This window comes from Oryctolagus cuniculus, chromosome 8 (assembly GCF_051225735.1).
Source record: "Oryctolagus cuniculus isolate XC-2025 breed Fujian yellow rabbit chromosome 8, ASM5122573v1, whole genome shotgun sequence".
NCBI classification, from domain to species: Eukaryota; Metazoa; Chordata; class Mammalia; order Lagomorpha; family Leporidae; genus Oryctolagus; species Oryctolagus cuniculus.
In genome coordinates, this window is record NC_142874.1 from 120,212,793 (window position 1) to 120,230,816 (window position 18,024).

Genomic DNA, 18,024 nt, shown 5'->3' on the forward strand with positions numbered 1-18,024 from the left:
TGTAAGAATTGTTATTTTTTGGGGGAATCTGCTGAACTTCATAGGCTGAAGAAAGTTAAATTAAAAAGAACCATTCTAGCAGGTGGCGGATAAATGTGACCACTCGAGATATTAAGGGTTACCTTTCTGATGTTCAGAAACAATGGATGTAGCCACACAAGCGATTTAAAATGATACCCAAGAACTTGGAAATGAGGGAAATAAGACTGTCAAGGAAGAGATATCAAACGTTATATATGCCAATTTAAAAATTGGCTATAATTTGAATGAAGGTTCTACATATTTACAATTATTATGTGCATATTTATTTATGCATATGTATATAGTTATTAAACCATTTGATAGTGAAAGGTATCAGTTAGCTACGGAAGAACAGGAACTACACTTGATCTTAGCCAAAAGGCTGAGAAGCGATGAAGAACAGGAACTAAAAAGGTTCAAATAGGCAAAGATTGGTTGTGCTCATTTGAATTCTGTATTGGGAGAGGATTCCTTCTTTGGCCAAGGAGGGGTTTTGGTCTACCTGGTTGATATATGAGGAATCTTGCAAAAGTTCACAAAAAATTTGTATTATTAAATCATAATGGGATTTCAAAAATTTTTGCACTTAAATTTATCTTTAAATTCTGTTCTTCCACAAACTTTTCAAAGTCCCCTTGGATTTGATAATTTGAGGTTGAATCATGTAGAATATTAAAACCTCATCTTATTTAACAGTGAACAGGTTTCATTCCACTCTTCCTAGCAGCTTCTCATGAGTTGCATTCTGTTAAGGGCAAATCCTAGAGGAAACAGAGGCCTTGGTCATGCTGACGGAATCATCTAGAGACATACTATGCATCGTACATGGCAGTTATGTTTGTCAGTATGTTTGTTTAAAATTTTTGTTTGTTTACTTATTTTGGGAGGGGGGAGAGAGAGAGAGGAAGACACACACACACACACACACAGAGAGAGAGAGAGAGAGAGGAAGAGAGAGAGTGAAAGAGAGAGAGAGAGAAACTGCTATCCTCAGGTTCACTCCCTAAATGCTCACAATAGCCAGGAGTAGGCTAGGATGAAGCCAGGAGCCAGGCACTCAATCTAGGTTTCCTATGTGGGTGGCAGGGACCTGAGCACCTGAGCCATCACCGCTGCCTCCCAGGATGTGCATTAGCCGGAAGCTGTAGTGTAGAGTGAAGCTGGAACTCATATGGAGGCACTGTAGGTACACCATCAACATTTTAGGCAATGTAACAAAAACTTGTTCCTACTTTTCATTCTAATCATTTTCTTAGTTTTGCATCAGTTCATTATTAATGTTGTTATTGTGACGCAGCCTTTCCACATCTGATTGACCCTGGGCCATTGACCAGGTCAAGTGTAGCTCACTTGCCAAAGTTACTGATTACCATTACAGTGCAAATTCAGTGGTCACATGTCTGTGTCAATGTTCTTTCACCACACAGGTGTGTTCAACAGAGTTGCTAGCTTCCTGCTTGAAACGCTTTCTTCTCAAGTCATTTTTGATCCCTCTCTACCCTGATTTCCTATGATTTCACTGGTATTCCTCCTCAGACTCCTTTGCCAACTTCTCACTCTCTGATCTTTAAGTTAGGGGAAATCTGGTTGTTTTCAAACAGGAATGCTATTTGAAACAGTGATCCTAATCGGTTCTAGAATTAAATCACATATGTGTGGGTGAATCTGGAATTTGAGTTCTCTCTACTAAGTATCAGACTCATATTGCACTGCCTACTGAACACCTTCATTCAGATAGCTCATAGACATCTGCAATTTAGCAAATCTGGAACAGATCTCTTGATTTCAATCCCAAAGTTGTTCTTCAGAAAATGACATTATTAACTACCCAGGTACTTAGGCTCCAAACCTAGAAATCACTCTTGAATTATCTCTTCCTTTTAATCCCAGGATACCAGCAACTGCCTCTCCTAAGCCTATTCACCATTTCTCCACTTCTTTCCATTTCTATTGCTACTATCCTGGTTAAGATCATTGTCATTTTAACTAATTTACCACAAGAGCATCAGGTTTGGTGCCCTGAGTTGTTCAGCCCCACACAATCCATTCTACAAGATGATTTCTTTTGGATACAGATTTTTTAAACATAAAATTTACGGAAAAGTTTTGAGAGTAGCAGAAAGAACTTTTTTTCTTGAACCATTTTAGGGTAAATTTCAGTATAATATCAATCATCTTGAATAGTTCAGAGTACATTTCCTACAAGCAGAGGAATTTGTTTACATAATCACAATACAATGGTTAAAACCAGGAATGTAGCTCTGATACATTGCTGTCATGTAATTCACCCTTTGCAAGTTTTGCCAATTTTCCTAATAAGTCATTGTAAGAAAGAAGATCCAATCTAGAGTCATGTGTTACATTTATTTGTCAAGTTTCTTTGCTTTGTATCAGTCTATTGGTCTAGAATAGTTCTTTGCAAGATTATAGGTTTTTTTTTTTTAAGGAAATTTCTCTTAATTTACATTGATGTTTGTTTTTTTAAAGATTTATTTATTTGATAGGCAGAGCAGCAGAAATGGACACACACACATACACACACACATACACAGAGGGGAGAGGAGAAAGAGAGAGAGAGAGAGAGAGAGACAGACAGAACTTCCAACTGCTGGTTCATTTCCCAAATAGCTACAATAGCCAGGTCTGGGCCAGGCTGAAACTAGGAGCCAGAAATTCCATCCTGGTCTCCCATGTGGGTGGCAGGGGCCTAAGTACATGGGACATCGTTTGCTGCCTTCCCAGGTGCATTAGGAGGAAGCTGGATTGGAAGTGGAGGAGCCAATCTTTGAACTGGTGCTCTGATATGGAGTGCTGGTGTCATGAGTGGCAACTTAACACAGTGTGCCACAATGCTGGCCCCCTGATGTTTTCACACAATTAGATTCAGGCCACACATCTTTAACAGGAATACTGCAGAAATATTCTTGTGCTGTTTGTGTTGCTTTTGCTTTGTCCCAGTGTTGATATGGTCATTTGGATCATTTGAATAAGGTGATCTCTGCCACTTCTCTATCTTGAGGTTATTATCTTTTCCCTTGTAATCAGCATTTTGTAGGGAAGTACTTTGACATTACATAATAGTTCTGTTTTAATCAGACTCTCAATTTATTGATTGATTTATTATTTATTTCAGTGTGAGTTCATGGATTTCTGTTATATTCAGGAGATCATTATTTTGCCATCATTACTATTTCCCGATTGTGATCGTAATTGTCCCCAACTTGGCCAATAGAATTCTCTTCAAGTTGGTTTCTGTGTTCTCTTCAATACCTCCTTGCTCTTTGGGAAGTCAGGCTGGTTCAGAATTCTTCCTGGTTGCAGCTCTAGACTCTGTCACTTTTCCAGGGATTCATGGTTCCTTTCAGAGAATGACAATGATTGGAAGCCAAAGCAGAGCAGTGGGGGTGTTCGTGGCTGTTGCAGTGTTGCTTCCTCCACCTTCTCAGTGGGCAATAGTAGAGCTTGTCCACACACCCTCTATCCCTGCATTTGTTTTTGCATATGTTCATGTGTACTAGACATGTGAGCTCACTTCAGTGCCTCCAATTCTTAACCATCCCTATAGGGTTTATTACAGCTTTCTTTCTTTGGTTATCTTGGAGTGAGAAATCTGGCTCTCTTTTTCTGTAATGGTTTGACTTAATCCCCGTCTAGGCTCATTGTCTTATATTCTTCTGGTTCTTCCTTACACTCAAGCCACACACATCTTCGCTCAAGTTCCAAATGAACCTGGCTCAGTCCCACTGTTACCGGAGGATAGCAGGGTTCTTGTCTTCATGCAAGAAAGAATCCAGGCGTGAGACAGAGTAGTGGAAAGTAAAGTAACAAAGTTTATTAGGGAAAGGACATCTGTAAGAACGGATGGGCACCTCTCCAGACAGGACCTGAGAGAGAGTGCCCAGTCTACATTTAGGCCGGGGCGGGGGTGGCAGGGGTTAAGGAGATGGGTCTCTGTCTTCACACATTTCCTCCTGAAACAAAGGATTTTATGGATGTAAATATTAAGAAGCTCCTATCTGAGTTTTCCCCTGAAGGAATCAGACAGGAGGAAGCCTACCTGGCGCTGTCCTGAGTTTAGAGGAAGGGTGAGCAAGACCCCCTGGAGAATTAGGATCCAGAGAAGGGTATTTGAAATGCAGATACTGGGCTGCATCTGGGAGATTGTGGAAGATTGTCAGGCAGAAGGGGCGGGGACCCCCACCTGGTAGGTTATCAGGTAGAAGGGGGCAGGGCAGGATGTGAACGCTGGGCTGCCCCTGAAGCATTATCGGGATGATAATTATCGGGAGATGCAGATGCATATGCTGGACATAGATGTCTTTTCTTTAGGCCTTTGTCACACACACATAAGCTCATATCTGACTTCCTACCTAACACTACCTCAAGGCTTTTGATTTGTTCTTCCTCTGCCAGAAAGCTCACTCATCCCTACTCCTTTCCAGTGCCTGTGTTGCCATCTTTCTTGACTCTTAACGGATTCCTTACTGCCAGTCACCATCTACCATTTCACTCTTGTCCAAGGAAAACTTGAACACTAATCTGAGTTAAAAGGAAAATTTTTTTTTTTGTCTGTTTTTTGTTTTTTGACAGGAAGAGTGGACAGTGAGAGAGAGAGACAGAGAGAAAGGTCTTCCTTTGCCGTTGGTTCACCCTCCAATGGCCACCGCGGATGGCGCGCTGCGGCCGGCGCACCGCGCTGATCCGATGGCAGGAGCCAGGAGCCAGGTGCTTATCCTGGTCTCCCATGCGGGTGCAGGGCCCAAGCACCTGGGCCATCCTCCACTGCACTCCCTGGCCACAGCAGAGGGCTGGCCTGGAAGAGGGGCAACCGGGATAGAATCCGGCGCCCCGACCGGGACTAGAACCCGGTGTGCCGGCGCCGCTAGGCGGAGGATTAGCCTAGTGAGCCGCGGCGCCGGCAAAAGGAAAATATTTTTACTTGCAGTCGTGGCAAGAATACCTAGCCTTGTGAGAGTCCGAGCTCCTTGAATAAAGATTATAGTTGTATTTAGAGGGAAAAACCCACAAAGTTACAATTAGAATGTTCATTACTTTCCATAGGTGAAAAACAAATTTTCTCCCATTATTATCCTATCTGCAAGGATCATTATCTTTCTGAATATGTCAGTTTTGCAAAAATCAGAGATACAGGTTTTTGTTTTTTCCCCCCTCAGGAAAGAGCTCACAACCTTTTACCCTGGGGATGAGAGTTAGGGTGTGTTCACAATTTTACGGTTTATCTCAGAATGCTTTTACTCTAATTGTGGTACATGGTGTTAAGTGCTAATGATTCTTGGGAACCTAAGGCAAGGAGCTGGTTTTGCCTTCTCAACAGGTTTTACTTTATTTTTTCAGTACTTATCGCTACATGACTGTCCATTTATTCATCATCAACTCATTGTTGCTGTCTCTATCTCATTAGAGTATAAACTCCGTAGTGGGATGTTTAACTCACTAGTCCATTTTTACCTTCTTAAAACCTTGCACCGTGTCTGAAACATGGTGAGCTCTCATCTTTGCTGAATTAATGAATATATAAAGAATCTGTGAACTTGTGAGGCTGAGACTCAAAGCCATGGATAATGGGAAAATACATATATAGTCTTTAAAGCAGTAGGTTTTCCTCCAATGATACCCTCACCTATTTGGAGCTTACTCTTTGTTATTTATCAAACAGGAGTCTTTGTATTTTGATGAGAAAGGTGGATAAGACTCTGTTCTTTTCTTTATATTATCATGAAATCTTCAGATAAGAATTTCCTGTGACTTGAGAACACAGGACTCTTGGAAAGGCATTGAGAAAAAACAGTTCTGTTGATGATATCTCTCTCCTCCTCTTATCACTAGAAGACTTGAACAAGAGAAGTATTTTTTAGAAACTCTCATGGGGCATCATTTTTTCTATTCTGCTATTTTGCACCCAAGTGAAGCCATAAACCTCCTGGGCTGACATCATAGCCATTGCTTCAACCTTGGCTGTAAAGACCTAAAGGAGAAAATTATGAGGTTTTAGGTCAAAATGGGGCAGAAGAAGATCAACTGTTTAGATTAAAAAAGACTGTTTCCATGAAACTGATTGTGAAGATAAAATACAGATAAAGGGAACATCCCTGTGATTTTGAAGCAGTTTCTAGAAGATAGCTTTATATGAATATATTTGATAAGATTCTTTTTTTTTTTTTTTTGACAGGCAGAGTGGACAGTGAGAGAGAGAGACAGAGAGAAAGGTCTTCCTTTTTGCCATTGGTTCACTCCCTAATGGCCGCTGCCGACGGCGCACCACGCTGATCCAAAGCCAGGAGCCAGGTGCTTCTCCTGGTCTCCCATGGGGTGCAGGGCCCAAGCACTTGGGCCATCCTCCACTGCACTCCCTGGCCATAGCAGAGAGCTGGCCTGGAAGAGGGGCAACCGGGAAAGAATCCAGCGCCCCAACTGGGACTAGAACCCTGTGTGCCAGCGCCGCAAGGCGGAGGATTAGCCTATTGAGCCATGGCACCAGCAAGATTCTTAAAGTTGTAAAGAGACTGTTTTGTGCTCACTACTTACTTCTTGAGGCACCTTGAACAATATTTTCCTGATGGGTATTTTTGCTTGTCCTTCTTTTTAGAAGGGTTCTTAAGGAAAGTGACTGACAATTTGATCTTAGGTGGTATTTACTTTTCCTTATATTAACCTGGGCTTACTATTTTTAAAAAAGCTTGTTTATGTATATACTTATTTCTGAAAGACAGAGAGAGAGAGAGAGAGAGAGAGGCAGACAGACATATATACATGCATATGGGGACAGGGAGGAGAGAGGGAGAGAGAGAGAGAGAGAGAGAATTTTCTGTCTGTAGCTTCATTCTCTGACAGTTAGGGTCAGACCAGGCCAAAGCCAGGAGCCCAGAACTCCATCTGGGTCTCCCATAGGAGTATCAGGGAGCTAAGTACTTGAGTAATCATCTGTTCTGCTGCCTCCCAGGGTGCACATTGGCAGGAAGCTGAATCAGAAGGGGAAGTGGACTTGATTCCAGACAGTCCCATATGGAATGTGGGCCTCCCAAGGAGCAGCTTAACCTGCTGAGTCACAACACCCACCCCATAGGCTTGTCTTTTTGAACAATGACTTCATCCATCGCTCTAAAATATTTCCAGTTCACCCTTATGTGGAAATGATAGTAAACGCATTTCATTTTGCCAAACTGCCCTCTCTGTCTCTTTGTTTTCTTGAATCTGGTAGCTTCCTTTCCCAGTATGATCAGTATGTCACATTGCAGCTGAAAGTGCAGGTAATGGAGCTGGATTGCTAGAATTCAAATCCTGTTCAAACTGTTTTCAAAAGTCGTGTGTCCTTGGGTAATCAGCTTGTCCTCTCTGAATTCGTTTCTTCATGTGTTATAAAGGATATTGTGAGGATAAAATAGAGTAGCTCTGGGAGTGATTTTAACATAGCAGCCGGTATGTACTCAGTGTGGTAGTCTGGTCATTGTATTTACGGTTATTCACTTTACCAGTCTAAAATCTTCTTCCTCAAAGGCCAGGACTTGGACTACTTAGCAACTTGAGTTCAGTGTTGAGCTGTTTCCTGAGCTTCCACTGCATCATCTAGAAACTCGTGCCACCATCTTACCATCTAATTATAGGCAGGACAGTTGTGTAGCCAGCATGCTCATTTGTGTTGGCCAATATCCCTTATGACTGGTGTCTATTGTATAAGGCTAGCTACATATTTGGAATGTCTCACTGATTATAATTGTTACGTTTCTGTCTCCCTTGTTGGAATGAGAGTTCCTAAGAACAAGAATATTGTCTTTCTGGTACCCAGTGTCTAAAACCATCCATGGCACATAGTAGATATTTTATAACTCATGGTTGAATCCAAATAAATTATAAGCTCTCGAGATACCATCTTAAACTCCATATGAATATTTCCATATAAATATTTCTGATTGTGTTGCAGTGAAGCCTGTAGTAGTTTTCTCCTCAGAATTAGCCACCACTAAGGCATCAACTCTTGTATTACTGAAAATTTATGTTGCAAGGTTGTGGTGAAATAAGAAGGCCATGCCAAGAGGGCTGCTGGCAAGCAAGCATCAGTTACTCAGGAATGGATTTGGAAACCACCTGGCAACAGAGCCTGCCTGGCAACAGGCTGTGATTGGTTAGGGCATAAACTACCCCTTGACCAGATTGGCTGCCTTGGCTATATAAGCTGCTGTACCAACTGAAATAAATGAGTCTTTGTGGGCTGCTTGCCTCTGGCCCGCTTTCACCTGACTCCTGGAGTCTGTGTGGTGACTCTGCCTGTTGCTTCCACCATGCTCCTCCTCTCAGAATGAATACACAGCAACAGAGGCATCTACTAATTAGCTCCTTTGTGGTTTTTAACACTGTGAACTTGTCATCAGCTACTGTTCAATGACATATGAGCTGCCCCTTTTTTGTTTCTATTTCCCAGCTCCTTTCCCTCCCAACTATCCCAGTGTGTGGTTAATCGAAAGTTTGCAGAAAGTATGGGCATGCTTTATCCCCTACAGCTGCCGTATAGCTGTGGGATAGAAAAGATTCCAACATGGTTTTCAAGATATTAATATCCCATTGTTACACCTGTTGAAAAGTCTCAAATATTTTAACATAGATAAGATTTACATGTGTAATAAAATATCCTATTCATTTTAATGATCCTGTGATTGGGGTAGGGATAAGGAGTTTCTGGGCCAGGAATTTCTCAGTGTAGTTTTCATGTTTGGGGTTGCGGAGGTAGGGCTTAAACCCAAATCAAGTAAAATATATGATATATAAGGAGAATGAGTCAGTGAAAGGTACCAGTAAGGTAGAGTAAAAGTTAATTCATGTCAGAAATGAAGCGTAGATGCCACTAGATCATACAAATCAATGATTGGATCCTGCAGGCAAGTGGACTTCCAGAAAGATCCTTGTGAGATATCCTGAACCTCACACTGGTAAGGAGACTACCTAAGGCCATATGAATGGAGTTAAAATAAGTTGTAACTCAGAAGGAGCTGAGTTCCTGCAAAGTGAGACAAAAGTGTTTGTGTGCTTGTGTGTGTGTGGTGTGTGTGTGAGAGAGAGAGAGAGAGAAAGAGAGAGAGAGAGAGAGAGAGAGAGAGAGACAGCGGCAGAGAAATGGGGAGAGAGAAAGAATGAAAAAGAGAAATGTATTTCCTCAAGATTTTTTGTTTTTTTTCTTCCTGGAGAAGGAAGTTGAATGAATGGAAAAGACATTGAATCAGGAATCAGGAGACTTGGGTTTGGGCCTGGAACTTGACCTCCTTGAGCTCATTTATCTAGGTGTGGGCTCCATAAACTGTAAAAGACCTCATGAGGTTACTATGAGGTAAAAGAGGCACAATTGCCTTGAAGGTAAGCTTGATAATGCAAAGTGAGGTTGCTACTACTACTAAAATTAATAGTTAACAAAGGCTGACCCTGTGGACCCAGATGCACCATCCTCTCAGACTGTACACACAAAGCTATTTTCTATTAAGACCAAAGCACATCAAGACTCGTGGCTGCTGAATCATAACAGAAGGTATAATCGTGTTGCTAGTATTATGCATCAGCAATCATCTCTCAAAAGGAGACTCATGAGAGAGTTGATTCAACACTCTAAGAACAACCTAAGAACATTGTAGACAATAATGCTCTATGATGCCCTGTGATAAAAATTTAATAATGGAAGTTGTATTTTCCTCCTCCCTCCCTCCATCCCTTCCTTCTCTCCAACCCATTTCTTGCAATAGTAATCAAGTGCCATCTCTGTAGGACAGTATGCTGGGTTCTGGGGTGGGGTGGGGGTGACTGCCAAGTAAGTAGGGCTTTGTTCCTGCCCTTGAGGCACTTCCCATCTGCTCTGGGAACTGTGGGAGGGGGTAGAGAGCCAGTCCAAATGAACTGCCTGTTCTCCTGCAGTAGATTAGTAAGGTAAAATCTGGGCAGGGCATGCCACTCACCTGCTTCCCTGTGCCTTTGCCTATACAATTCTCTCCACCAGGATTTGTATTGAATAGGCCTGGGATCAGATCCAGACTCTGCCCCGTATCAGCCATTTATCAGGGACTGTGGACAAGTTACTTACCTCTGACCTCCAGTCGCTGTGTGAAACTGGGATGTTTCAGTCTGTTTTGTTTGTATAACCAAATACTACACATTGAGTAGATGACAAAGAATATATGTGGATGGGGATTCCAAGATGGAAGATTAGGGAGTGCTGAGCTGGGCTATGGATAAATAGTGAAAAGTGTAGGAAGTGCACTCTCAGGGAAGAATTGGAGAGAAAACAGCATTGGAAGTCCTATGGGAGGAGGAGGAATGCCATGGGCCTGTGTGGAGGGTGCAGATGTGCAATACAAGCATGAGCAGAGCTGCAGCAGCAGGAGCTGGAGCAGGTAGCAGTTTGGAGATGGAGGTGAGATCAGACTGCAGCAACCTGTGGTGATACATCCTGAGGGAGAGCATGGCGTGGGTCCTGACTGGAGCCCTGGGGGCTGGCAGTTGCTGGCAGTTGTCTGCAGACACAGTGGAAGTGGAGGGGGCCCATTTGTCTCACCCCAGTTTCCCCACAACAGCACCTGCTGCCTGGCTGAGAGAGGGCAGGTGCTCTTTTGGGTTAGGGCAGCAGCTACAGAAACCTTTGTGCACATGTACAGCAGCTGACTAATTAGCTGTGCTGGTGGCAGTGGTGGGCAGGCAGTAACATTCTGCTAGTGGCACTTGTGTGTGCATGCGATCCAGAGATTCTAGTGGAGGGAATAGTCCTCAGTACCCATTGACATTGAGCCTGGCTGGGAGGTGGCTGGGAGCCACATGGGACGGTAGGGTACCCACAGCCTCCCAGGGTCAAGACTAAGTGGAGGGGCTGGTGCTGTGGTGTAGTGGGTAAAGCCACTGCCTGCAGTGCCAGCATGCCATATGGGCAATGGTTTGAGTCCTGGCAGCTCCAATGCCAACCCAGCTCTCTGCTATGGCCTGGGAAAGCAGTGGAAGATGGCCCAAGTGCTTGGGCCCCTGTACCTGAGTGGGAGACCCAGGAGATAATCCTGGATCCTGGCTTTGGATTGGCTCAGCTCTGGTCGTTGCGGCCACTTGGGGAGTGAACCAGTGGATGGAAGACCTCTCTCTCTCTCTCTGCCTCTTTATAGCTCTTTCAAATAAATAAATAGATCTTTTATTAAAAAAAAAGACTAAGTGGAGCTGCCTTGGGGAACATTTGCTTCTCTGTTGACTGGACAGGTTGGCAGGGTGGAAAGAAAGCTCTGGACTAGGTGACTGTGGGGGCCTTGTGTGCTGAGACTGTGGGGAGTTGGTGGTTACATGAGAAGGTGCAGAGTATATCTGGATATTGAGATCTACCATGCCCAACTTAGGTGTTACCCTGGATACTCACCCCTCCCTGGAGCACTGACTAGGACTCCCTGGCCACACCCACCACATACCTCTTGGTATTTACAGAGAGATCAGACATTCCACTAAGCCACAGAAGCACAGCTCTAAGATAAAAGCCATCAGAAGAAAAAACACCAAAAATCCCCATGAATGCCTGAAAACAAATGCGGAAATTCAAGAAACAAAAATAAGGAAGACACCATGAGACTCCCAAAGAAATACAACAACATTTCAATATTAGAATGCGAAGATGAAGTGATTGAGGAATTTAAAAAATTAATCATAGAGTTACGCAAAAGCAGTCAGAATCAAATCCACAAACTAAAGACAACCATACATGACATGAATGAAATTTTTCCCCATGAAATTGAGACTTTAAAGAGAAATCAAGAGCCGGCGCCGTGGCTCAATAGGCTAATCCTCCACCTTGCGGCGCCGGCACACCGGGTTCTAGTCCCGGTCGGGGCGCCGGATTCTGTCCCGGTTGCCCCTCTTCCAGGCCAGCCCTCTGCTATGGCCAGGGAGTGCAGTGGAGGATGGCCCAGGTGCTTGGGCCCTGCACCCCATGGGAGACCAGGAAAAAGCACCTGGATCCTGGCTCCTGCCATCGGATCAGCGCGGTGCGCCGGCTGCAGCGGCGGCCATTGGAGGGTGAACCAACGGCAAGGGAAGACCTTTCTCTCTGTGTCTCTCTCTCTCACTGTCCACTCTGCCTATCAAAAATAAAAAAAAAAAATAAATAAAAAAAAAAAAAAGAGAAATCAAAATGAAACATTAGAAATGAAGAATTCAGTGGGTCAAATAAAAATATGCAGTGGAAAGCCTAAACAGCAGACTTGGAAAGGCAGAAAAAGAATACCTGAACTAGAAGGCACGTCTTGGGGAATCTTAAAGTCAGACAAAAAACAAAAAAAAATAAAAACACCAAGAAGAAAATAGACGACTTAAAAACAGCATTGGAAGGCCTGCGCTGCGGCTCACTAGGCTAATCCTCCGCCTTGCAGCGCTGGCACACGGGGTTCTAGTCTCGGTTGGGGCGCCGGATTCTGTCCCAGTTGCTCCTCTTCCAGGCCAGCTCTCTGCTGTGGCCAGGGAGTGCAGTGGAGGATGGCCCAAGTACCTGGGCCCTGCACCCCATGGGAGACCAGGATAAGTACCTGGCTCCTGCCATCGGATCAGCGCAGTGCGCCGGCCACAGCAACCATTGGAGGGTGAACCAACAGCAAAAGGAAGACCTTTCTCTCTGTGTCTCTCTCTCACTGTCCACTCTGCCTGTCAAAAAAACCAAAAACCAAAAAACAAAAAACAAAAAACAACAGCATTGGAGATGTATAGGATACTATCAAATGACCCAATATATGAGTCTTAGCAGTTCCTGAAGGTGTGGAAAGAGAGGATGGATTAGAAGGCAATGAAATAATTACAGAAAACTTCCCAATTTGGAGAAAGAAAAGGATATCCAAGTAGAAGAAACACATATAACTCCTAATAGACACAACCAGAAAAGATCTTCACCATGACGCATTGTAATCAAACTATCCGCAGTAAAACATAAAGAAAATGCTGGCAAGTATGTGAGGGGAAAGTACCCTGGTCCACTGTTGGTGGGAATGTAAACTGATGCAGGCACTGTGGAAGACAAAATGGAGATACCTCAGAAATCTGATTATAGACCTACCATATGATCTAGCCATCCTACTCCTGGGAATTTATCAAACCAAAAGAAATCAGCATCTGAAAGAGTTATCTATATCCCCTTGTTCAATGCAGCAAAATTCATAATAGTTATGATAAGGAATCAACCCAGATGTCCATCAACCATTGGCTGGATAAAGAAATTATGGTATATATACACTATGGAGTACTACTCAGCTGTAAAAAAATGAAATCCTGTGTTTTGCAACAACATGGTCGCAACTGGAAACCCTTATACTTAGTGAAATAATCCAATACCAAAAAGACAGATATCATATGTTTCCCCTGATCCAAGGTAACTAACAGAGTACCTGAAATATAATATATTGGAATGAAATAGACATTTTGAGAATTGATGGTTGTTTATAGCCCTTGTCTTTTCTGTTGAGGAACAGTGTTTTGTTCTGTTTTGTTTTGGTTTTTTATTTCTCTTCATACTATTTGTTGAAATATTTTACTTAGTGTAGGGTTAACTATAAGTTCATTAAGTATACTGAAAATAGATCATTGTAAAAATTATGAGTGGGAACCTAAGAGGAAGATTTGGAGTGTGGATGGGAGGGAGGGTAGGGGAGGAAGGGTCACTATGTTCCTAAATCTGTATAAGTGAAACATGTGAAACCTGTCTTGTATAACTTAAATAAAATTAAAACAGGAGTATATGTGTATTTAGCTCCTGGTTCTGGAGGTTAGGAAATCCCAGAGTATGGTGCTGGCCTCTTTACTGCAACATAACACAGTGGAGGGCACCATACGTGAGACAGAGCAAATGTTCCTGCTCAGGTCTTTTTTTCTTTACATACAGCCACTGCTGCCATCATGGGGCCTTCACCCCGATGATTTCACCAACTTCTAATTATTTCTGAAAAGGTCCACCTCCAAACACCATTAACATATGGACTTTGGGATTATGTTACCAACACATGAACTTCTGGGGGACACATTCAAGTCATAACAGGCACTAATTGTGCCATACTTGAAGTGGTGTTGTTGTGAAAGTTAAATGAAATCATATAATGTTGATGCTTCGAATAGTTGGTGATCTCAGACACAGGTTCAACAAATGAGCATACATTGTTTCATACTAAAAATATTCATAATGTATGGCTCCCACCCTAGACTTTAGCGCTAGATCCATGCTTCCTGTTTATATCCCTAGAACTTTGCCCCTAGTGAGCCTCTGTGAGTATGAGTGAAAGAAAGGATAAAAAAATAGCAGTTGTGGTAGGCAATGAATGATGAAAGGTAGTAAGTGTGGTGGTCAAGGAAAAGGAGAAAGAGCTAATTTACAAATATTGTTTTTATTAGATTATAGTTTGGGGAACTTACACCAAGCTGAAGTGTAGTGGGAGCAAGTAATGGATTTGGTAGAAAATGTGAAGTAAATAACTTGCAATGCTGCTGATAAACCTGGTACTCTCAACATCTGGAAAACACTAGCATCTAGATGAGTGTCTCCTGTGCCCGAGAGCCTGCTAGTATATTTGAGTAAAAAGGTGGTTTTTAAAACATAGCACATTGTCAGGTCACTAGGTTATTTTTCTCTCTTAAAAACAGAATATTTTAACATTTTGGGGTGAGAATACTCCCCTGACATAATGAATTTATAACAGATTAAGATGAGCTATGCAAATGAGATAATCACAATTACAAAGCTCTGGGTTTATGATTTCCTCTATTAATTATTCTTCAATGGTTTAGCAGGATAAGAGTTCAAGGCATCAAAAATCACTGTGATTTTATGTATTACCATCACCTTTTTACCTCCCAGGAATAACATTTATTAAATACATATATATACATATATATATATATATATATATATATATATAGAAGTGAAAATGTCCTCATCCAAAGAGCTTGCACTGAAATTTCTCATAGAGAGGGAGCTATTTTTAATTAGGAAAATATCTTTCTAAATTACTTGAGGCAAGGTGAGATACTGAGAGCACAGGGTGGCATGGGCTAAAGAAGCGGAAGAGATAGCAGAACTGAATGAGTATTTGAAGGTGAGAGGAGAAGGAAGGTGGAGACAAGACATACAGCAGAAAAAGACAGATGGGAGGGACCAGGACATAGCATTAGATTGGAACCCAAGCTGTAGATTCTGCCAAGTTTTTTTGGGAACAGGATAATTGAAGATTAAATTTACCAGGATATAAATTCTATTTCTGGAAATTGTCAACAAATCTTTGGGTAGAAACTCTAGGCAGGCTGAGTCTCCTGGGTGGATAGAATCCCAAAGAGGAAATCATAGTCCTGGTAAACACTCTGTCCCAGACCACTCACTCCTTAATGCTTACTCTGAGCTCTTTCCCAACTAGGGCCTGTCCTTGGGACTTATCTTCAAGAGCTCACTTTCATAAGAATCCTGTGCTATGGTTTGAATATCACCCGATCTGTAAACTCATTTGGGAGGTTAACCCCCAGAGCCTTATGTTCACGCTACAAAGATGGTAGAAATTTAATTCAAGAATTATGATGTTTGGTGGTAGGGCTTTAGGGTAGAACTCCCATGATTGAGCCCTGGTGGTTCTAAAGGCTGACACAGACAAACATCTGTGTTCCTTGTCTCTTCTCATGTGAGAAGGACTCCATCAGAGGTCAAATCTGAGGGATTACCTAGTCTTGGACTATGAACGTCTATGACTGTGAGTCAAAATAAACCTCTATCCCTTAAAGTTAGCCTATGTCAAGTATTTCATTACAGCAGTAAAAAGCTAACATATCCTGCTAAGTTGGTTTACCCTTGAGAGTTGATGAAATTTCTCATCCTCCTCTCAGTCCTATCAAGTCAGTGTAACCAGAATACCTCTCTACCCTGAAGCTTCTTCTAAGTAAGATCTAGAAAAAATGATTCTGAAATTCATACGGAAACACAGAAGACCCCTAATAGCCAAAGCAATCTTATACAACAAAAACAAACCTGGCGGCATAACACAATATCAGATTTCAAGACATACTACAGGACAGTTATAATCAAAACAGCTTGGTACTGGTACAAAAACAGATGGGTAGACCAATGAAACAGGCTAGAAACACCAGAAATCAATCAATACATCTACAACCAATTTATCTTTGACAAAGGAGATAAAATTAATCCCTGGACAATGACATGCTGTTCAAAAAATTGTGCTGGGAAAACCAGATCTCCACATGTAGAAGTATGAAGCAAAATCCCTACCTTAAATCTTACAGAAAATCTCTCAAAATGGATCAAAGATCTAAGTCTACAAACCAATACCATCAAATTACTAGAGAACATTGGGAAACCCTGCAAGATATTGGTATAGGCAAAGACTTCTTGGAAAAGTCCCTCAAAGCACAGGAAATCAAAACCAAAACTGACAGATGGTATTACATCAAATTGAGATTCTTCTGTACTGCAAAAGAAACACTCAAGAAACTGAAGAGGCTACAGACAGAATGGGTGAAATTATTTGCAAACTATGCAACTGATAAAAGATTAATATCCAGAATATAAAAAGAGCTCAAGAAACTCAAAAACAACCAAACACCAATCCAGTTAAGAAATGGGGAAAAAACTTGAACAGGCATTTTTCAAAAGAGGAAATCCAAATGGTGAACAGACCCACGAAAAAATGCTCAGGATTACTAGCTGTCAAGGAAATGCAAATCAAAACCACAATGAGATTTCAATTCAACCTGGTTAGAATGGCATTTATACAGAAACTAGCAAACAACAAATGCTGGCAAGGTATCCTAATCCACTGTTTTTGGGAATGTAAACTGGTAAAGGCAATGTGGAAGACAGCATGGAGGTTCCTCAGAAATCTGAATACAGACCTGCCATATGACCCAGCCATCGCACTCCTGGGAATTTACCCAAAGGAAATGAAATCAGCATATGAAAGAGTGATCTATACCTCCATGTTTATTACAGCTCAATTCACAATAGCTAGGATATGGAATCAAACCAGATGGCCATCAATTGAAGACTTGATAAAGGAATTATGGTATATGTACACTGTGGAATACTACACAGTGGTAAAAAAAATGAAATCCTGCCATTTGCAATAAAATGGAGGTAACTGGAAAACATTATACTTAGTGAAATAAGCCAGTCTCAAAAAGACAAATACCATTTGTTCTTCCTGTTGTGTGGTAACTTAAAGAGTACCTAAAACGTAATCTATTAAGTAAAATTGACACTTTGAGATCTCATAACTTTGAGGAACAGTTTCTTCATACTATTTGTTGAACTCTTTGTTTAGTATAGGGTTAATCTCATCTGTATGAGAAAGGAGAGGGAGGAGGAAGAAGCGTGGGAGTGCAGGTGGGAGAGCGGGTAGGCTAAGATTCTCCATGTTTCTGAAGTTGCATTTATAAAATGCACAAAGTTTGTATACTTTAAATAAAAGGTTTCTAGGTAATAAAACCCAAAAAGTAAAAAAAATAATTTTCTGTCTATTGACCCTCACCTTACTCTGTGGCTGTAAATTACCACTGTCCATGCTATTTCAGAATTGAGCTGAGGTCTTGGGTTAGCTACTTCAGTAGTTCCTGGGTAAAATGTTTTGTTTTTTTAACCTACATTAATTATTGTGCAGCCATATTTTTCTTTAACTCACAGGTAACAGATGCAGAGGAAATCTTCAGCAGAAAGCATAAAAGTGCCTTTCCTTCCCCTTTTCTCACAGAAATCCTGGGGGAATATTTTGGACTTTTCCTAATTCTTTGGAAAGATAAATTGTATCTAGACTTTAAAAGAAGTAGCTAAGGACATGTGATTAAGTTTCTATCACTAGCCTATATGAGGGTACTTCAAACAAGTTGTAGAAAAATGGAATTAAAATATACTTATTTTAGGGGCCAACATTGTGGCCCAGTAAGTTAATCCTCCATCTGTGGCACTGGCATCCCATATGGGAGCTCGTTCTAGTCCGGGCTGCTTCTCTTCTG

General features: G+C 41.8%; 1 pseudogene; it reads right to left on the reverse strand.

Moving 5' to 3' along the window:
- Window positions 1–250: 250 nt before the first annotated feature.
- Window positions 251–415, reverse strand: LOC127483366 (U2 spliceosomal RNA; annotated as a pseudogene).
- Window positions 416–18,024: the final 17,609 nt, after the last annotated feature.